The 22,751-nt window shown below is 35.4% G+C and overlaps 4 long non-coding RNA genes across 6 annotated transcripts; 1 reads left to right on the forward strand and 3 right to left on the reverse strand.

Moving 5' to 3' along the window:
- Positions 1 to 2,751: 2,751 nt before the first annotated feature.
- LOC116404754 lies at positions 2,752 to 5,272 on the reverse strand. 3 transcript variants are annotated; one of them, XR_004217815.1, is made up of 4 exons: positions 5,090 to 5,272; positions 4,431 to 4,665; positions 4,037 to 4,202; positions 2,752 to 2,804 (listed from the first exon to the last, which is right to left on the reverse strand). It is a non-coding gene; the product is annotated as an uncharacterized LOC116404754 (long non-coding RNA). The 3 variants fall into 3 exon arrangements; XR_004217816.1 differs by lacking the exon at positions 4,037 to 4,202 and having other exon boundaries at positions 2,760 to 2,804; XR_004217814.1 differs by lacking the exon at positions 2,752 to 2,804 and having other exon boundaries at positions 3,909 to 4,202.
- A 10,403-nt stretch (positions 5,273 to 15,675) lies between these two features.
- Positions 15,676 to 16,703, reverse strand: LOC116404753. Its single transcript, XR_004217813.1, has 3 exons — positions 16,562 to 16,703; positions 16,209 to 16,318; positions 15,676 to 15,985 (listed from the first exon to the last, which is right to left on the reverse strand). It is a non-coding gene; the product is annotated as an uncharacterized LOC116404753 (long non-coding RNA).
- On the forward strand, positions 16,311 to 17,109 carry LOC116404755. The gene is made up of 2 exons (XR_004217817.1): positions 16,311 to 16,484; positions 16,587 to 17,109. It is a non-coding gene; the product is annotated as an uncharacterized LOC116404755 (long non-coding RNA).
- Positions 17,110 to 18,622: 1,513 nt separating this feature from the next.
- Positions 18,623 to 22,404, reverse strand: LOC116404574. Its single transcript, XR_004217481.1, has 4 exons — positions 20,260 to 22,404; positions 20,010 to 20,166; positions 19,467 to 19,524; positions 18,623 to 18,994 (listed from the first exon to the last, which is right to left on the reverse strand). It is a non-coding gene; the product is annotated as an uncharacterized LOC116404574 (long non-coding RNA).
- Positions 22,405 to 22,751: the final 347 nt, after the last annotated feature.

The raw sequence follows: 22,751 nt of genomic DNA on the forward strand, positions 1-22,751 counted from the left end.
AAGAAACTTGAAAGGTGGAAAAGATATAACATCTCTAGAGGCGGAAGACAAACCTTATGCAACTCAGTTCTGGTTAGCCTTCCTACATACTACCTACTTTATTTTCTATACCTGAAAATGTGGCTGCCTCTTTGTTAAAGTGAGTTTTTGGATTGAAGGAAAAGGTCTGCAATACTCCTTGAAAGACAGGGGAAGCAGAAGATTGGTGTTCTATATTCTGGTTTGCTTATTAGTATTTTGTTGTTTGGAATTTTGGATTAGGAGGTTTTCTTTGTTTGATGTTTGTGAATTATATGTAACGTGACTCATTTTCTGAGGTTCACGGTTTGCTTATGTTGTAAGTTGTGTTTGAATTGTCAATATAATAGAAACACTACATCAGTGTTCTATCATGATGTCATCCTTGGAATGCAATGGCTGCACACGTTGGGGTAACTGAAGTGGATTGGCGGAAACTCACTTTAATTTTCATACAAAATGAAAAGAATGTTGTTATAAGGGGTGACCCGAGTTTGACAAAGACTAGAGTGAGTCTGTAACACATGATGGAGAAATGGACACCATCTGATTACGGTTTCTTGACAAAATGTCGAGCTATGGAGGGAGGAATGACATTTACCGAACTATATGGAATTGATGATGTTCCTACATTTCAAGAGTTACTACCAGCAGACAATTTTGGCTATCCTAAAAATCCAGCAACAAAGAAGTGGGAAGTGCTTGTTAGTTGGAAAGGAATACCACCTCATGAGGCTACATGGGAGAATTGTGATGATTTTACACAAAAGCTTCCTCATTTCCCACCTTGAGAACAAGGTGTCTGGAGAGGGAGAGTAATGATAGACCACCAATTGCAATACGATATAGCAGAAGAAAGACAAGTGGAATTGCACGTGCACAGGTGATGGAATTGGAGGAAGTGGAAACCACCTTAGTGGGGACAACAGTTAGTTACAGGGGGGAGGTTAAAAGGGAGAGATGGAAGGAAAGATGGGGGTTGGTTAATCAGTTTCTGGAAGTGGAGGGGCTGTATTTTCTGGAGAGCAGAATTGCAGAAGTTGTTCAGTTTAATCTTAGAAAGTGTTTTCCATTATCGTAAACTACTTTTGATGTTTGAATGTTTTATTTTGTACTTGGTTATTGTCTGTAATAGTACTTATTTGTTCTGTGTTTTCAAGACTGGTTTGAGTATTGTATTCTGTAATAGTTTGGTTGCTTAATGAACAAATAAGAACCATTACTTGGTGTTCTATCAGCTTCTCAATCAAGCATTAACATCTCAATAAGGTATTATACATGCAATCAAACAATCACAACATACATACCATTTACTCGAAACGACCTAAAACATGCTCAAAACGTGTCTAAGTTTCACTTGAACTTTCAAAACGACCTAAAACAGCTTACGTGTAGGTTCGTAACTCATAACCTACGAAAAAAGTTCAAATATTGTGAAAAAAGCACTACAAGACCCAAAATGGCAACCGAGTGTGTAAGTGCAACAAACTTAATTCAAACCAACCTAAAATGTGCTCAAAACGTGTCTAGGTATTACTTGAGTTTTCAAAACGACCTAGCAAATCCTAAGTGTAAGTTCGTAACTCATAATCTACCAAAAAGGTTGAAAAAAGCATTTCAAGACCAAAAATGACAACCAAGTGCAACAAACTCAATCTAACCTAAAATGTATTCAAAACGTGTGTAAGTATCACTTGAATTTTCAAAACGACCAAGCAATGCTTAAGTGTAAGTTTGCAACTCACAACCTACCAAAATTTCAAAAAGTATGAAAAAAGTACTTCAAGACCCAACATGTCAATCAAATGTGTGTAAAACTTAGTTTCAAACCAACCTAAAACGAGTTCAAAACGTGTCTAAGTTTCACTTGAACTTTCAAAACGACCTAACAAATATTCAATACAAGTTCATAAGTCATAACCTAGCAAAAAGTTCAAAATTTTTGAAAAAGACACTCCAAAACCCAAAATGTCAAGTGTGTAAGTGCAACGAACTTAGTTCTATACAAACCTAACAAGTATTGAAAACACGTATAAGTTTTCAAACACCCTAACAACGCTTAAGTGTAAGTTTATAACTCATAACTTACCAAAAATTTCAAAAAGTGTGAAAAAAAATCTTTCAAGACTCAAAATGGCAACCATGGCTGTATGTAAAACTAACTTAGTTTGTAACAACCTAAAAGGTGTTCAAAAAATGTTTAAGTATCACTCGAACTTTAAAAACGACCTAATAATGCTTTAGTGTTACTTCATAACTCATAACCTACCAAAAAGTTCAAAAAATGTAGAAAAAGCACTCCAAAATCCAAAATGGCAACCAAGTGTGTAAGTGCAACAAACTTAGTCTCAACTTTAAAATTAGTGCGAGTTGGGAAATGTATTAACTCAAGCATGATGTAAAAACTTGAAACGACTTAAATATTTATTCACCATCACATAAAAACAGTAATTAAATATAGATAACATGTGTAAATAAAGGGAGAATCACCTTTCTAGCAGTAGCTTTAGAGTAAGACCAAACACCATCCTCCTACTTGTAAATCTGCTCGATTGTCTACTTTGTTCTACACTCGTCATTTCACCATCTCAGGCCATCCATTGAATTGGCCACCCAGCCTTGGCATACAAGAGTATGTCTCAGCCTGTTAACAAATACCACTAAAACTATGCAAGACGAAGAAAAAAGTTTTCAAAAAATTACCTAACTTTTAGGTCTTCATGTGACCTTTAAGTACTTTTGTTTTCTCCTTCAACTCTTTGACAGATTGCTGAAATTATGTGTTTCTGCAATGTTTACCAGAACATGAAAGATTCATTATGAAAATAAATACCATGAATACAAACCATGAAGAAATAGTAAAACAGTCAATACAAGAAGAAAAAAGTTCACTTGAAAACGACCTAAAACAGTATCACTTGAACAAAATGTGTCTAAGTATCACTTGAACTTTCAAAACGACCTAAAACAGCTTACGTGTAGGTTCGTAACTCATAACCTACGAAAAAAGTTCCAATAGTGTGAAAAAAGCACTACAAGACCCAAAATGGCTACCAAGTGTGTAAGTGTAACAAACTTAGTTCAAACCAACCTAAAACGTGCTCAAAACGTGTCTAGGTATTACTTGAGTTTTCAAAACGACCTAGCAAATCCTAAATGTAGGTTCGTAACTCATAATCTACCAAAAAGGTTGAAAAAAGCATTTCAAGACCAAAAATGACAACCAAGTGCAACAAACTCAATCTAACCTAAAATGTATTCAAAACATGTTGAGCCAACAAAGATACACACCAGCAAACTTTTGAACATAGGACCCTCCTAAACTACTCACTTTTGAACATAGGACTTCCTCAACTATCTACTCACTTCTGAACATACAACCTTGATAGAACACTTATGTACTGTTTCTATTATATTGATATTTGAGACTTAAAGTTGCAATAGAAAGAAAATTACAGAGAAATTACAAACAACAAGCAAAGAAACCCTCCTAATCCAAAACAGAAATAAACACAATTCAAAATACTACAATTAAAACCAGAACAATTCTGGCAGGCCCTTCCTTTTACTAAAAACTGCCTGCCCTTTCCCATCTCCCTCTCATCCATTTAACTTCCTGTTTTAGATAACTGTCATCCTTTTGAATAAGTAACTATGTTGATTACTAACGTGCCTTACTTTCCTTTCTTCTATTATAAGTAAAATAACAATGGTGGTCTAACAGACCTCCTAAACTATCCACTCTAGAGCATGTTAAATCACCAATTCATCCAAAAACTAATGACGTAATGTAATATTATATCTTCAACGTAAATGTAAATGTAAACTAATGACACTACAAGTGATTTTGAAACTAAGACATTGAAGCAGTCTGTTAGGAAGGGTGATGGAACCAGCAAGAGTGGGGGGAGTTCTTTAAAACAATCAGAGGTCAAGAGAAAGAAGGGATCAGCTAAATCTATTTCTGGAAAAAACGTGAAAAGATTGTCAGGTGATGATGATAAAAAGGAAACCACACCTGTGCTGAAACCAGCCTCCAAAAATTGGAAGTAAATCAAAGGATCAAGGCACTCTTGAAATTGGAAGTAAACGTGGTAGCACAGGTCTTCTGATGTGAAGGAACCAGCCAAAGCAGCATGCTTCTTCCCAATGCAAGAACATTCAGTGTATCTTCTGATTATGTACTGAATGCAGTAGGAAAAATGATATGAAGTTGTAATTCAAGCTAAGGTTTTGTTGCATAAACCAAAAACTTAAATGGATAAAACACAAAATGCATCCTATTCCCACCTTATGCCTACTACATCGCTAACAATACACTTACTGCAGCACCAAGATACAGCTTGTAGCCAAATTTCAGAAGGAAAAAATATATTCAGATTTCTGCATATCGAGAATTCGGTGAAACGCACCTGAGTTTATTTACTCAACTAATCCACAACAATTTGTGATATGAACACTCTTGGCAGAGGTCCATTGACCCCATCACCATCGGCAGCAGCATTAGAAATGAGCTGTTTCCACCAACATATTACTACATTGAACCAAGCAAGGAAGGACCAAAAACAGTGTAAATGGGACGTATGGTTACTCCATTTTCCCTGTTGTTGGGTCCAAAACTACCCATCGCTCATTCCATTTCCTCAACTGCAAACATTGTAATAGAGAAAATCAGATTTGCTACAATGAAGGCTCATTGCCATAAAAAATGCTGTCTAAGAACAGAAACGCAGAAAATAGAAGGCTGATCAAACGTGACCACAATTCTGCATATGCGCACTACAAAACAGTCTGAGAATACTATCACATCGACGGCCATATTCATAAACACAAATATGCCGACAGTTAGATCACGAACATGGGCATTTCTCACATTTCTAATCTCCTTGAAATCACAAATCCCGACGTCCTAATCTTAATAAGTACTTCTAGGTGATTTAATTAAGTCTTCAAATATCACTAAAACAGTCGGAACGATTTAAATGGAAGACCTAAAGGCAGCGCAATTAAGCAGTAACCATCAATTCAAAACAAAAGGAAAGACAGAAAGAGTTGCAATGCGTTAGTTTACTGTTTCAGATCGCTTTAGAAGGGGACCCTGCAACAAATTCCGACCAGACCCAGAGGCCAGCTGCCGCTTGATCTTCTCCAAACTGTCCCCGGCATCTTCCGCTCTCTCCACCAACAACAATCATAAATTAAAAACATGTCGAGCCAACAAAGATACACACCAGCAAACTTTTGAACATAGGACCCTCCTCAACCTTAAACAGATTTTGCAGTGGGCTTCCGACTCAAATAAACAGCCTCCATGCTCCCCAAAACGTTCCTAAGAAAGGATTCATCTCCCTACCAACCAACATGCATCACATCCCATAACTTTCATTTCTTCATAAAAAATGTAACTAACTCAAGGTAAAAAAAAAAAAAAAACAGAACAAGAACACTAACCAACTTCTAAGGAATCAGCTCCCTGCCAACATGCACCACATCCCATAACTTTAATTTCTTCAAATACAAAGGATTTAACTCAAAGTAAAAAAAAAAAAACAGAACACGAACTCTAACCAACAAAAATAGAAAAACCAACCTTAACCCTTGATCCTTGCAGTCCATCGAGAGGTTCAGCACTGGACATGATCGAGAACATTCGGTTCCCAGCCACAGGTTTGGCCATCGACGAAGATTTTCAGAGGGAAATGAAATTTTTGGAAATGGGTAGTGAACAAAAGTAAGGCTGAAATGATTTTGTTTGGAGAGTGGGCAAAATTCTGGCGAGTGAGGAGAAAAGGGAATACATGGGGTTCGGTTTACAGGGATTTTTCTTAATGATTGTTGGAAGAACAAAGAGATTGTGAGGAGATTTAAGGGTAACGACACAAATGCAGAATGTTAAATCCAAAAAGGCGAAATGGCCAATTGAATATTTAAGGAAGTTTGATCTGCCTGCTAGCTGTTTTCTTGCTTCTTTATGGAAATGTTGCAGAAAGAGTAGAACGATGACATAGTGCATAATGTGTTTCTCTTTACAAAGTAACCAATGACTTACAAGAAAGACACCACACAACAAATGACCATTGGAAAACAATATACATATGAAAAGCTAAAAAAATTTGCAGAAATTGAAAATGAAATTTAAAGTAGAAAAGAAATGAAAGAAAAATACCCTAAAAGTTGCAAGTGCAATATGATCATAACCAATTAGTATCACCATCAAAAGATCGAACAAGCTCCAAAGTGGATTTTACAGTGTGATTCTGACTCACATAAGCAGTCTCCAGGACTGCAAAACCATTTCTAAGAAAGGATCATCACAACCCATAACTTTAAATTCTTCAAAAACAATGCAATGAAATCAAATCAGAAAAAAACAGAACAACAATAACTAAAAAATAAACCTTAACCCTTGATCCTTGCAGTCCATTGGAAGGTTCGGCACTCGACAAGATCGAGAACAATCGATTCCTAGCAGCAGGTTTCGACATCGACAAAGAATTTCCGAGGGAAATGAAAATTTTGGAAATGAGTAGTGAAGAAAAATAAGGTTGAAACGATTTTGTTTGGGGAGTGGGAAAAATTATGGCCGATGGGGAGAAAAGGGAAGACATGGGGTTCGGTTTACAGGGATTTAACAAAGACATTGTGAGGAGATTTAAGGGCAACGACAAGAATGGCAGAATGTTAAAACCCAAAAGACTAAATGGCCAATTGAATGTTTAAGCAGATTGATCTGCCTATTAGTTGTTTTCTTGCTTCTTTACGGAAATGGGGTAGAAAGAGTAGAACGATAACATAGTTCACTTTGTTCTTCTCTTTATAAAGTAGCCAAAGACTTAAAAGAAAGACATTGCACAACAAGTGACCATTAAAAAATAATATACATACGAAAGAATAAAAAATAAGCAGAAATTGGAAGTAGAAAAGAACCAAAGAAAAATACCCAAAACTTCAAAATGCAATATGATCATAACAGATTGGTATCATCACGAACAGATCGAACAAACTCCAAAACAGATTTTGCATTGGGCGTCCAACTAAAATAAACAGCATCCATGCTCGCCAAAACGTTCCTAAGAAGTGACACCATTTCACAACAAGTAGCCAATGACTTAAAAGAAAGATATTGCACAACAAGTGACCATTAGAAAATAATAAACAGAAGAAAGAATAAAAAGATAAGCAGAAATTGGAAGAAGAAAAGAAATGGAAGAAAAATACCCCAAAACTTCAAAATGCAGTATGATCATAACAAATTTGTATCATCATGGACAGATCGAACAAACTCCAAAACAGATTTTGCAGCGGGCTTCCGACTCAGATAAACAGCCTCCATGCTCCCCAAAACGTTCCCAAGAAAGGATTAAGCTCCCTACAAAAAACAATGTAACTAACTCAAGGTAAAAAAAAAAAAACAGAACAAGAACACTAACCAACTTTTAAGGAATCAGCTCCCTGCCAACATGCATCACATCCCATAACTTTAATTTCTTCAAATACAAAGGATTTAACTCAAAGTAAAAAAAAAAACAGAACACGAACTCTAACCAACAAAAATAGAAAAACCAAACCTTAACCCTTGATCCTTGCAGTCCATCGGGAGGTTCGGCACTGGACATGATCGAGAACGTTCGGTTCCCAGCCACAGGTTTGGCCATCGACAAAGATTTTCAGAGGGAAATGAAATTTTTGGAAATGGGTAGTGAACAAAAATAAGGCTGAATGATTTTGTTTGGAGAGTGGGCAAAATTCTGGCGAGTGAGGAGAAAAGGGAATACATGGGGTTCGGTTTACAGGGATTTTTCTTAATGATTGTTGGAAGAACAAAGAGATGTGACGAGGTAAATGTAATATTATATCTTCTAACCATTGTCAACTTAAATATGTTTTTTACTATAACCAGTGGGTTTGCTGAAATTGAATGATCAATCCATAAAATAAAAATTAAGTTGGAAGTAGAAGAAATGGGAGGAAGAAAAATACCCCAGAAGTTCTAAAAGCGATATGATCTCAATAAATTGTATCATGATGAACAGATCGAACAAGCCCCAAAACAGATTTTGCAGTGGGATTCCGACTCGGATAAACTGACTCCATGCTCACCAAAACATTCCTAATAAAGGATTCAGCTTGCTATCAACATGCATCACAACCCATGACGTTAAATTCTTCAAAACCAATGCAATTAAATCAAAGCAGAAAAAAACAGAACAAGAACTCAAACCAACGATAACAAAAGAATAAACCTTAACCCTTGATCCTTGCAGTCCATTGGGAGGTTCAGCACCGGACATGATCGACAACAATCGATTCCCAGCTGCAGGTTTCGGTATCGACAAAGAATTTCCAAGGAAATGAAAATTTTGGAAATGGGTAGTCAAGAAAAATAAGGTTGAGAGGATTTTGTGTGGAGAGTGGGAAAAATTCCGGCCGGGGGGGAGAAAAGGGAAGACATGGGGTTCGGTTTACAGGGGTTTTTCTTAATGATTGTTGGAAGAACAAAGAGGTTGTGAGGAGATTTAAGGGCAACCAAAAGAATGGCAGAATGTTTGATCTGGCTTGCTTCTTTATGGAAATGTCGTAGAAACAGTAGAACGATGACATAGTTCCCTTTGTTTTTCTATTCACCAAAAAACCAATGACTTAAAAGAAAGACATTGCACCACATATGAGCATTAGAAAACAATATACATAAGAAAGAATAAATAATATGAATATGCAGATATTGAAAATGAAATTGGAAGTAGAAAAAAAAATGGAACGAAGAACAATACCCCAAAATTTCCAAATGCATTATGATCATAAAAAATTTGTATCAACATGAACTGATCGAATAAGCTCCAAAATGGATATTGCAGTGGGATTCCGACTCAGATAGGCAGTGTACAGTCTTGCCAAAACGTTCCTAAGAAAGGATCATCAAAACCCATAACTTTAAATTCTTCAAAAATAATGGAATTAAGTCAAGGCAGTACAATACGAAACAAAAACTCTAACCAACGATAAGAAAGAAATAAACCTTCACCCGTGATCCTTGCAGTCCATTCGGGGGTTCAGCACTGGACTTGATCGAGAACAATCAGTTCCAAGATGCAGGTTTCGGCATAGACGATGATTTTCCAAAAAGCGAAATGAATTTTTTGTACCTTGTCTCATACTGAGTTACTTTTTCACATGATTTTTGCTAGCAGGATAAATTAGTTTAAGCTCTAGAAGGGAGTTACTTTTTCACATGATTTTTGCTAGCAGGATAAATTAGTTTAAGCTCTAGAAGGAACCAACTTATCCCCTTAAGGGAAACCAAAACAAATAATTAAGAATAATGAGGATACGAAGTGGTCCTCGAGAGTAACCAGTTACAAACCTAATGAAAAAAGCAAGATACAATTGTTATATTTCTGAAGTTCAGTTTTTCTTTAAGCCAACTTGAGACAAGAAGTAACCAACTGATGTGTAATGAAAATACTCACTTCAGAAATTTCTTTTGGTTTTCCACTGAGAAACTTTTGATAACTTCCCAAAACATCTAAAAATTCAAATTCTGAAGTTCCCACATTTGGTTTTTCAATCCAGCAGAAGCATAAAAGAACATCATTAAAAAAGTGAAGATATTTCTCCGTTTCCTATCACAAATTTCTTGATCATGGTTGTGCCTGACCAAACAGAGCATTACAAACAATACAAGTCCAAAGTTTGTTTTCATAGTCATAGAAACATAAGAGAGGACTAGAAGTCTGAATAATGGTAATCAATTTATCACCCAGTTTCAAACACTAATACAGGCATATACATTGTATGAATTCGAAATTAATTGAAAAATATTAAAAAGAATCTAAACGATGACCAACTCCCTAAACTCCAAAGACTTCAAAACCATCTCCCAATTACCCGGGTGAGATCTTCCAACATCATCTACAATTATGAAATTTAATTGACTTGACATCACAATTCCGATTGCACTACAATAAATCTAGTATTCGATATCCTAAACCAAGAATTGTTCAACCTCCAAAGGAAGATTAATTGTAACTAATCTTCTTGCAAGATTTCAAATTTTCAAAATTTTGTCGAACACAATATGCAAAACAATTACGCAAAACAATTACGCAGAAAAGAAAAGAAACAAAAATACATATATAGAAAAAAGGGTTTAATAGAACTTACCCTATGATAACCACTTGAATAAGTAGTATGTGTCCGTAGCTCATCAACATCCAAGCTGTCCAGTGAACATGATATTGAAAGCTGAAATGAAATAGACCAGTCAAAGACAGCAACTCGATTGTCTTACTGACCGAACCAAGTTGGCTCTTTGTTTTTTTATGGGATTTTTCTAATGTATATTCCATGTGTTGTTTGTTTTTTTATAGCTCTTGATTGTCTAACCTTTTTACGTTTTGCATTTGCAAGTCTCTCTTTTGTTTCTTTGGTATGCAATGTGGTAACAAGGTCTTGCTAGAACCGGTGGGCTAACCTTTCTATGGTTCTAAACTTAGTTTCTAAGTTTGACTGCTCCCTTCGGAGTGACAACAAGCCTCGTTTTCCCCCTACTATGGAACGGGGAGGATTCCTCCTCTTTTCAAAGCCCTCGTCAAACTCAATGCTAAGTTTGACTGCTCCCTTCGAAGTGACAACAAGCCTTGTTTTCCCCCTAATGTGGATCGGGGAGGATTCCTCCTCTTTTCAAAGCCCTCATCAAACTCGATGCTAAGTTTAGAACGCTAAGAGTAGGTGGTTTGGTTTTGGTTAGGCCAAAAGTAAAGTTTTCTGCTAAAAGCTCTGATAGTTAGGGAACTCAACACATTCTACTTGACCGAACCAAGTTGGCTCTTTGCTTTTTTATGGGATTTTTCTAATGTATATTGCATGTGTTGTTTGTTTTTTTATAGCTCTTGATTGACTAACCTTTCTACGTTTTGCATTTGCAAGTCTCTCTTTTGTTTCTTTGGTATGCAATGTGGTAACAAGGTCTTGCTAGAACCGGTGGGCTAACCTTTCTATGGTTCTAAACTTAGTTTCTAAGTTTGACTGCTCCCTTCGGAGTGACAACAAGCCTCGTTTTCCCCCTACTATGGAACGGGGAGGATTCCTCCTCTTTTCAAAGCCCTCGTCAAACTCAATGCTAAGTTTGACTGCTCCCTTCGAAGTGACAACAAGCCTTGTTTTCCCCCTAATGTGGATCGGGGAGGATTCCTCCTCTTTTCAAAGCCCTCATCAAACTCGATGCTAAGTTTAGAACGCTAAGAGTAGGTGGTTTGGTTTTGGTTAGGCCAAAAGTAAAGTTTTCTGCTAAAAGCTCTGATAGTTAGGGAACTCAACACATTCTACTTGACCGAACCAAGTTGGCTCTTTGCTTTTTTATGGGATTTTTCTAATGTATATTGCATGTGTTGTTTGTTTTTTTATAGCTCTTGATTGTCTAACCTTTTTACGTTTTGCATTTGCAAGTCTCTCTTTTGTTTCTTTGGTATGCAATGTGGTAACAAGGTCTTGCTAGAACCGGTGGGCTAACCTTTCTATGGTTCTAAACTTAGTTTCTAAGTTTGACTGCTCCCTTCGGAGTGACAACAAGCCTCGTTTTCCCCCTACTATGGAACGGGGAGGATTCCTCCTCTTTTCAAAGCCCTCGTCAAACCCAATGCTAAGTTTGACTGCTCCCTTCGGAGTGACAACAAGCCTTGTTTTCCCCCTAATGTGGATCGGGGAGGATTCCTCCTCTTTTCAAAGCCCTCATCAAACTCGATGCTAAGTTTAGAACGCTAAGAGTAGGTGGTTTGGTTTTGGTTAGGCCAAAAGTAAAGTTTTCTGCTAAAAGCTCTGATAGTTAGGGAACTCAACACATTCTACTTGACCGAACCAAGTTGGCTCTTTGCTTTTTTATGGGATTTTTCTAATGTATATTGCATGTGTTGTTTGTTTTTTTATAGCTCTTGATTGTCTAACTTTTTACGTTTTGCATTTGCAAGTCTCTCTTTTGTTTCTTTGGTATGCAATGTGGTAACAAGGTCTTGCTAGAACCGGTGGGCTAACCTTTCTATGGTTCTAAACTTAGTTTCTAAGTTTGACTGCTCCCTTCGGAGTGACAACAAGCCTCGTTTTCCCCCTACTATGGAACGGGGAGGATTCCTCCTCTTTTCAAAGCCCTCGTCAAACTCAATGCTAAGTTTGACTGCTCCCTTCGAAGTGACAACAAGCCTTGTTTTCCCCCTAATGTGGATCGGGGAGGATTCCTCCTCTTTTCAAAGCCCTCATCAAACTCGATGCTAAGTTTAGAACGCTAAGAGTAGGTGGTTTGGTTTTGGTTAGGCCAAAAGTAAAGTTTTCTGCTAAAAGCTCTGATAGTTAGGGAACTCAACACATTCTACTTGACCGAACCAAGTTGGCTCTTTGCTTTTTTATGGGATTTTTCTAATGTATATTGCATGTGTTGTTTGTTTTTTTATAGCTCTTGATTGTCTAACCTTTTTACGTTTTGCATTTGCAAGTCTCTCTTTTGTTTCTTTGGTATGCAATGTGGTAACAAGGTCTTGCTAGAACCGGTGGGCTAACCTTTCTATGGTTCTAAACTTAGTTTCTAAGTTTGACTGCTCCCTTCGGAGTGACAACAAGCCTCGTTTTCCCCCTACTATGGAACGGGGAGGATTCCTCCTCTTTTCAAAGCCCTCGTCAAACCAATGCTAAGTTTGACTGCTCCCTTCGGAGTGACAACAAGCCTTGTTTTCCCCCTAATGTGGATCGGGGAGGATTCCTCCTCTTTTCAAAGCCCTCATCAAACTCGATGCTAAGTTTAGAACGCTAAGAGTAGGTGGTTTGGTTTTGGTTAGGCCAAAAGTAAAGTTTTCTGCTAAAAGCTCTGATAGTTAGGGAACTCAACACATTCTACTTGACCGAACCAAGTTGGCTCTTTGCTTTTTTATGGGATTTTTCTAATGTATATTGCATGTGTTGTTTGTTTTTTTATAGCTCTTGATTGTCTAACCTTTTTACGTTTTGCATTTGCAAGTCTCTCTTTTGTTTCTTTGGTATGCAATGTGGTAACAAGGTCTTGCTAGAACCGGTGGGCTAACCTTTCTATGGTTCTAAACTTAGTTTCTAAGTTTGACTGCTCCCTTCGGAGTGACAACAAGCCTCGTTTTCCCCCTACTATGGAACGGGGAGGATTCCTCCTCTTTTCAAAGCCCTCGTCAAACTCAATGCTAAGTTTGACTGCTCCCTTCGGAGTGACAACAAGCCTTGTTTTCCCCCTAATGTGGATCGGGGAGGATTCCTCCTCTTTTCAAAGCCCTCATCAAACTCGATGCTAAGTTTAGAACGCTAAGAGTAGGTGGTTTGGTTTTGGTTAGGCCAAAAGTAAAGTTTTCTGCTAAAAGCTCTGATAGTTAGGGAACTCAACACATTCTACTTGACCGAACCAAGTTGGCTCTTTGCTTTTTTATGGGATTTTTCTAATGTATATTGCATGTGTTGTTTGTTTTTTTATAGCTCTTGATTGTCTAACTTTTTACGTTTTGCATTTGCAAGTCTCTCTTTTGTTTCTTTGGTATGCAATGTGGTAACAAGGTCTTGCTAGAACCGGTGGGCTAACCTTTCTATGGTTCTAAACTTAGTTTCTAAGTTTGACTGCTCCCTTCGGAGTGACAACAAGCCTCGTTTTCCCCCTACTATGGAACGGGGAGGATTCCTCCTCTTTTCAAAGCCCTCGTCAAACTCAATGCTAAGTTTGACTGCTCCCTTCGAAGTGACAACAAGCCTTGTTTTCCCCCTAATGTGGATCGGGGAGGATTCCTCCTCTTTTCAAAGCCCTCATCAAACTCGATGCTAAGTTTAGAACGCTAAGAGTAGGTGGTTTGGTTTTGGTTAGGCCAAAAGTAAAGTTTTCTGCTAAAAGCTCTGATAGTTAGGGAACTCAACACATTCTACTTGACCGAACCAAGTTGGCTCTTTGCTTTTTTATGGGATTTTTCTAATGTATATTGCATGTGTTGTTTGTTTTTTTATAGCTCTTGATTGTCTAACCTTTTTACGTTTTGCATTTGCAAGTCTCTCTTTTGTTTCTTTGGTATGCAATGTGGTAACAAGGTCTTGCTAGAACCGGTGGGCTAACCTTTCTATGGTTCTAAACTTAGTTTCTAAGTTTGACTGCTCCCTTCGGAGTGACAACAAGCCTCGTTTTCCCCCTACTATGGAACGGGGAGGATTCCTCCTCTTTTCAAAGCCCTCGTCAAACTCAATGCTAAGTTTGACTGCTCCCTTCGAAGTGACAACAAGCCTTGTTTTCCCCCTAATGTGGATCGGGGAGGATTCCTCCTCTTTTCAAAGCCCTCATCAAACTCGATGCTATGTTTAGAACGCTAAGAGTAGGTAGTCTGGTTTTGGTTAGGCCAAAAGTGAAGTTTTCCCCCATTTTTTATGGGCTTTTTCTAATGTATATTGGATATGTTGTTTGATATTTTTTATAGCTCTTGATTGTCTTACTGTTTTATGTTTTGCATTGTCAAGTCTCTCTTTTCTTTCTTTGGTATGCAATGTGGTAACTAGGCCTTGCTAGAACCGGTGGGCTAACCTTTCTATGGTTCTACATTTAGTTACTAATTAAGTTTGATTGCTCCCTTCGAAGTGACAATAAGTTTTGTTAATGTCGACCCTTTTCTAAAGGGATTTAGTTCATTGTGGCTAGACAAGAGGCTTCTAACTCATGTTTGACAAGACAAATTTGTTAAAACCATCCCAGTTTCTAAAGAGTGCCTCCTATCCTTTTTTACTCTATCTAGGCTAGGTTTCCTATCCTTTTTTACTCTATCTAGGCTAGGTTTGGACTAAGTGCATCATAGGTAAGTCACGACAAAGCAACAAAGGAAGACAAAGCTAGAAAAGTATCCATGCACTTATTTATTATACATGTAATCAAGCATTCACAACACACATACCATTTTCTCAATCATGCATTCACATCTCAATAAGAAATAGCTAAAAGGAGCTTAAAACAAAAAAGACAGCAGCTTATGCTCAAATTTCAGCACATATACTCATCAAAATTCAGAATTTCACATCATAAACCCGAGCTCAGTGCTCAAGGGTTGCCAATCATGCTTTTTATGCAAGATCTAATTAAGCTAAGAAGGTATAATGCTCATTATTGTATGGAAAGAATTCTGAAAATTTTTGAAATTTGGGCAAAATTTGAACCCCCAAGTTTACACTAAACATGCAAGCTAAGCAAGCCATTACCCACACCCACTCAAAAAATTGCTTTTTCTGTCCTAAAAGCTTTTGAAAATCAAAGTAAATGGAGAAAAATAAGGGGGGAACTTTGGACTCCCCTGGAAGGATCGACATCCTTGACTTTGGTTTGAAGCTTGCATGGATAAACCTTTTCATTCCTTTTTCATTGATTATTCATCCTTGTTCCTGAAAATCAAAGGAAATTCTCTCAATTTTATATATTACTAAAATTAGGATACATATAAGTCTTAACTAGTCTAATAGCACCCTCCATTCATCTTCCCCTACACTGGCTATGGTATCAAAATTTTCAATTAAGTAATACGTCTACTAACGAACTTGAAAACAAAACACATCACACTAAAAAACACAAACATCACTTTAACCCAACAGAAGCAACTCTTTTTACCCTTGCACTCACTATCACATTACTATCATGTTTGTCAACTGTCAAACTAACTCTTTTAAGTTATTTAGTGTGACTACAAAGTTATGAACACCATAATCTTAATTAAAACCTTTTAATAAACAAATGCCAAGTTACTACTCAAGAATGGCAAGGAATTCAAAAAACATGACAGCTATCCTAATTGGTTGAAAATGAGAAAAAGAAAGTTAGCCAGACAACCTGTTTGGACTACAAAGCTAGCAGATACGATTCCTCAAATTTGACCATTCACTCTCCATACTCTACAAGTCTTCAAGCACATGATGCTGCCTTCTTTCAGATGAGCAACATCATTCCGATCTTAACAGTCAGAAGAGCAAATCAAATCAATCCTAGCGTATTCACAAATCACAACTAAAAAGTACAAACATTACAAAATAAAACATGCAGCGATATCAACAAGCATTCTGATAAATAATTAGCCAACTAATTGACATTACAAAATAAATAAAGAAAAAAATCATTGGAAAGATCACTGCTTAAATGAAATTTGAAATATCTCCCAATAGTTTCGATCGGTTACCCGAGTTGTGAGAGTGGTCGGTTGATATTGCGTGCTTCCTTCAAGCGCTCCCCAGCTGCACCTGTTAGCTTCTGCCTCCGGAACCAGCTACTTAAACCATCTGCCAGTCTCTGCATAATAAAATGATTATGAGCCTAAATTTTACAAGTACCAGTCCGTTGAATATAGAAACGTGATACTCATGCTTTTCCATCCTAAACAACAGAACTATCTGCACTTCGATTTACAAATTCATTGGCTTTTTCCGACAGTGCCCACAACTGTTAGTTGTTACAGGTATACTTCTTTTATTTATTTATACTAAATTCAATAATACCATATTCCAGATATTAGCAACATTATTTTAGCATTACCTTGGATCGGGATTCAACAACACAGGTAAAAAAAGCAGTATGTGATAGCGAACTCTCAGGAACGGTCGGGTTAGAAGAGGGAGGCCTAGGTGGAAGCGGGCTCTTCAGGATTTGGAATCGAAAACCGATCTGACGGTGGAGAATTTTCTTTGGAAGACTTGGGTTTCCGAGGGGGTCTGCGGCCCTTGATTTCGGCACCGTTAAGGCTAGAAGAAGAAGAAAGTGGTGGATCGACGAGATGGGTATCTCGCAAGACAGAGTTTCTTGGCTGCTTCACGTTAGAGAGGAAGAGCGAAATTTTGGAGGTATAGGAAGAGCGAAACGGAATTTGAGAGATAGGAAATCGCAGGGTTTGAGGAAGACGAAGAAGAGAAGGGGAGATGAGAGGCAGAGTAAACCGATCGAGAAGAAAAAGGGGAAAGAAATTTGAAATAAAAGAGAACGTTGAGGTTGAAGAAGAGGGGAAAGAAAATTGACCGTTGAGGTTATTTAATTTTTGGATTAAATATTTTCTATGAAAATTAAAAAAGAAAAAGTTAAAAGGCAAATATTTTCTACTTTTTTTTATTATTTATTCTATGAAAATTCAATAATAAAAAAGCATCTATATTTGCTTTTAGTATGGTTCACATTTTTATTTATTTGACAAAAATCTAACTAAATTATCATTCATTTTGACCTAATATTGCAAATATAAATTTATATTTTGCATCTTAACTACTCTTTGGCATTTATAATATCATTGTTCCGCACCTCAATTTTTTTATTGTTGTCAAAAATAAACCTAATCCAAAATGAATTAGCAAATTAGGGAATAAATGTAATCATTGTTTTTGGGAGTTTGAGTTCGACCGTGATTATTGTTGAATAATTTTATTTGGGATGCAAGTTTTTCACTTAGACATGGACATTTTGCTATTTTAGCAATTTAAATTTAAATTTTTCTTTTATCAAAAGTAAACCTCTTGTTTTAATGTTTTTCTGGTCATCCCTTTTAAATACAACTAATGACAAATGAATATAACAATTAAGAAATTCGTAGATATATAACAACATTTTAAACTAATTGCTGCAGTTATTTTAAATCACATATGTCATTCGCTTATAAAGCATAAGAGTCTATTAACGATATAAATCTATCACAAATATATTTTGCTACATTTACAATTTTTAAAAGATATTGTTATATACTTAATTATTATTTATAAAACTGCTAATCCATTATACTTACCCTAAGTTAAATGAATAATGTCAAAAGTAAGTTTACTACGAAGGTAATTTGTGTGACCCTTTTATCCTAATGTAGGAAGTTTGTTCCACTCCATACCATTATTGAACTAAGAAGATTAAGTGTGTATTAGTATGTTTAAACAAGTATAATTATAGCAAATTCTATGAGTGATATATTTATATTAGCAATACAATATGTGTTACATATGCAAATATTTTGTATCTAATCGTTGTATTTGCAATTAACTCCATTAAAATATACAAATATAAACAGAACTCTTTAACCTGAGTTTAGCTAGGATCACAAACTACAAAAAGAAAGTATGGAATATATTTAATTTGTTTTTTTTTTCTTTGAAGAAAATTTGGTGTGTAGCACATTATATATTTTTCTTTCCTTTAAAAAACAGTATTGATCTTATAATATACGGCCTTGCACAATGTATTCACCATAAAGATCATATAATTGTAGAGATGTATAGAAGGTCTGATAAACAACATAAACGAAAAGTTCTAATCCTTGAAATTGTAAACATTACCCATATCCTACAATAAAAGTCACATCAACTTGATATTTGTTGAAATTTAACAAAAATGAAAAGAAAGCAACGATAAACCAATGACGATGGAAGAAGATACAGTTTTCAAACACAACCAGCTATCCAAATTATTCATAATATGGTATTAGAAAATATATTGCAATTTGTAACCTCATAAGTTTATAAACAGAGTCAAAATTAAAGGAAATTTTTTTATCAAGCTTATATTAGGACTTTATACTACTTATATGTAATTCTTAAGTTTTCTTCTTTTAGCTATAAAAGACACAAATTAAGAAAAAAAAATGACTTGATTGTCCATGTAAAGTTATGCCCCAACTTTTTTTCTTCTAACTTAAGAAAAGGAACACCAACAAATATCTATCCCCATAAACTAAAAAGCATAGGAAAATGATAGTAAAAGTAAAATCAACTTTTTCTGTTATCTTTTTCCTTCATTCATTTACTTCTAATTGAAAATAAACCAAAAGTCTAAAACCGATCAAATTATTGAAAACGAAAAAACAAGAAACATAACAGTGTGGAGAGGTAGTTATTATCAAGTATTTGATTTTGTTTAATAGATTCCAGTTGTGACAACCACAACAATTGTATGCATGAAGTTCATCATTCAAACAGATTCTGACAACAAATTTCAACACATCTGCAAGGCGAAAGAAGATAGGAATTAGGATAACAAGGTAATTAGAACACTGAAATAAATTTTAAAAATAATTTTAGTGCCGATTGCTACTATAAGCATAATTATCTGCTTGTATAATTGTCTTGCATGATCTGACAAATACATTATGGTAATTGTCTTGCATGATCTGACAAATACATTATGGTATTTGATATTCCATTCAGGTTGTATCTTGCATGTTACCAACAAAATCATGTGCTTAGTGATAAATTACTCTTAGACTGAGAAATACTCGAAAAAAATCAAGAGTAACAACTCTTAGTTTCCCAGAAAAATTGAAACAAAATCATGACAAACCAACAACAAGAACTTCATAAACTTGTCTGATGAAAGCAACTCAAGAACAGTCTCAATGCAGATCATACATGAGTTCTTTGCTAAATATTTCCAAAGGCTAAAAAGAGTTAAGGAAAAAAAGAAAAACAATAATTACCTGTAATTTTCGTTGGTTCATGATCTTCTCTTGTCATTCCCTCACTTTAATCTCATAACTGAAAAGGAAAAGAGGAGGGAGGGGTGATTAAACTCATGCATGTACATAATGTCGAAACCAGCAAAATTACCACCCTATTAACTATGAAAGTCTGGTTGTGGTCGAAGTAGGGTGAAAGTCAGTGTAGATTAGGATAGATGTCACCGTGAAGCTCACTGTCGGTTGGGGGAGAACATAAAAATTGACTTTTTTCTTTTATAACAGGCTGACTGACCTACAGGCTGGGGTGAACTGGCTGGCAAGGAGGAAGTGACATGCTACCACTAGGTTGTGTTAGGTGTGAACAATGGACAATGGTGGCTAGAAGTGAGGGAAGGGCTTTGTCAAAGGGTCGTGCAGGGCTGAACTCCAACTGTCCAATATTAGTTTGTTCGGTTACTTTATTTTGTTTCACCCATATCAATGTCTGCAAAAATTCCCACAATATATAGTATCAGACAGTTCTTATTTCACAATTTATAGTGAACTTATGGAATAGTTTACCTCTAGCATGATGACTATTGTAGTCGTAGAAAGTATGCATACGGCCCTGTGTTTCTGTTTGAGGAACACGTTGAACTCAATGAAAACCAGACTCTTATTTCGATTTACTGTAGACACGTTATCCTTTGATTTCTGTCACATAAGTTTCGTGTCCCCCCTTTTCAGCCAGAAAAGTAAACAACGAAAATTCTTCAATATATATACAGAAAGCACTAGGATATTGACTTCTGGGATGTCTGGAGGCACATACCTTAGAACTTGAAACAGGGAAAAACTTCCATGAATTCCGCTCACTGTATTTCTGGTACATACGGACATGTTATATAATTGGAAAAAATGAGTTAGAGAAGAAGAAACGACAATGTAGAAAAATGTATTTGAGAAAAGAATGGGGTAAAATCAAAGCAGGACAGGAACGGAAGAGACATCAGAGTTTGGACTATGTAACTTTTAAGTTTTACAAAGCCTAACTATCCTATTCACTGTTCAATTTTCTATACACTTATAAGGCCTAAATTGTTGGTAAGAAAAGATTGGAGCATAGGTCACCTCTAATGGATTGATGAGAAAATTCAAAATTTAACATCTTAGTCGTATCTTTTGAATAAAAATAAAAATAAAGCCCATCTTAGTTGTAATTATGTAAAAAAAAAAAAAAAGACAATTAATGTGATTATTCATGAATTGATTTGGGTGGGCTATTTCAAGATAAAAGTATCAAACAAAAGACTAGAATGGGTTATTTAGTTATGTAATCATAACTGCCATTTCTCCTCCATAAGAAAAACAAACAATTTCTCTAAATTTCATCTATATATATATGTACTTATCAAATGAATCATATCAATAAGGACGGGAAACAACAAAGAAAAATTAAAATGGCCAATAACTCTTGTCTCATTATTATCTCTCTCGTTGGAGTTCTTTCGTTCACTATCATTTCAAATGTGGCATCATCTAATGACGTCGTTTCCACCATCTGTCCAAAAACCTCAAATCCACAATTTTGTTCAAGTGTGTTGAAATCTGCAGGCACTACAAATCTAAAAGGCTTGGCTGTATACACCTTAAACCTTGCTCGTACAAATGCTGAAAAATCTTTGACTCTAGCCAACTCACTAGCAAAAACCGCCACCAATCCTCAACTTAAGCAACGATATTCGTCTTGTGCTGAGAGCTATGATGAAGCTATTGGTGACATAGAAAATGCCCAAAAGGACTTGGCACTTGGGGACTTTACTGGTGTCAATATTGTAACTTCTGGTGCCATGACTAATATTGGTGACTGTCAGGATAAGTTCGCACAGCCGCCTAAGGATACATCGTTGCTTTTGAAGAATGGCAAGACTCTAAATGATATATGCAGCATTATTTTGGTTATATCCAATCTTCTTTGAAGGCTATGTACTTGAAGATTTTAATCAATAAATAAAATGAAGTTTAATTTTTAAAATAATAACATTACAGTGGGATGGTGATCGGAATTGATTACTTTGGTTAAAATTTAAAATTAGATAAAAAAAATCAATTAATAGATAATTCCAACTAATCAAAATAACTAAATAAAAGACGAGATTTGAAAATATAATATCCTAATAGACACTAATAGACTTATATTAATAGATAATTTCCTGCCGATGAAAAATTACTAAAGTTGTACTATATTTTATAAATATTTTAAAACATTACATAAACACTAATTAAAGTTGGGTTTAGTAGCAAAAAGTTACAAATTTATGGACACCTTCTTTTAGGGGAAAAAATACAGAGTAATATTACCTTGACATGATGTAAACTAAATTTTCAGCGTTGAAATCTCTACTATATTAAATGCGCTCGTGGAGAAAAAAATTATATACATCTATTTTATTCTTAAATTGTCGAAAAAAATTTATATTACTTTTTGTGATCTAACGTAGTTGTGACTTTTCTATTGTAAGTGTCCATTTTAATGTTTGGAAAGAAGATTTTTCCAATTTTTTAGTTTACAAAATAAAGTTCTATATTTTAAAAAATAAAACCTTATGTCGAATATGTGTAACTAATATTGATAGGATGTGACTAGTTGATCTTCGAGATACGATGCATTCTGTTTAGAGTGGAGATGGTTGCACACACATCAAATTGGTGCATTGATTCCTCCAAACTTACATGTAAAATGTACGTGTAAAAGAAAAACAAAATAAACTCTTGCAGTTACACATTAGAAAAAAAAAACGTCACGAAATCCCAAAGTTCAAAAGAAAACAAACACACACAAAAGGGGATTTAATTGATTCAAAGTAGTAACGAATTAATGGTGAAAAATTGCATCATTTCTTGTGATTTCACATTGACATATTAGAATAAAAAATTATCGTATTCTATATATTACAATATTGGATCAAATATTAATACATTAATTCAATTATTTAATTACTACAACAATGAATTTCTTTTTCTTTTTTAAATAATAATTTTACCATTAATATTGTATAATATTTGTTTATTATATGCTAAAGCATATTTAAAAATTAAATAGAATTAAGATATTTCACGTGAATATGTGCACGTGTTTCAATTGAAAAGATTGAAACAATAGTCACAAATGATTTTTTCATAAAACAAAACATTTGTAACCAAATCTAAATATGCACTTTCATAATAAAGGACCAAAACTCATATTGCGTAGAATTGAGCATGGTTTAAATGAAATTATTAAGAAAATACTTACACTTCACACCAGGTTTTTTGGCAACATAT

The sequence above is a fragment of the Cucumis sativus genome, chromosome 6, assembly GCF_000004075.3.
Source record: "Cucumis sativus cultivar 9930 chromosome 6, Cucumber_9930_V3, whole genome shotgun sequence".
Classification (NCBI taxonomy): Eukaryota; Viridiplantae; Streptophyta; class Magnoliopsida; order Cucurbitales; family Cucurbitaceae; genus Cucumis; species Cucumis sativus.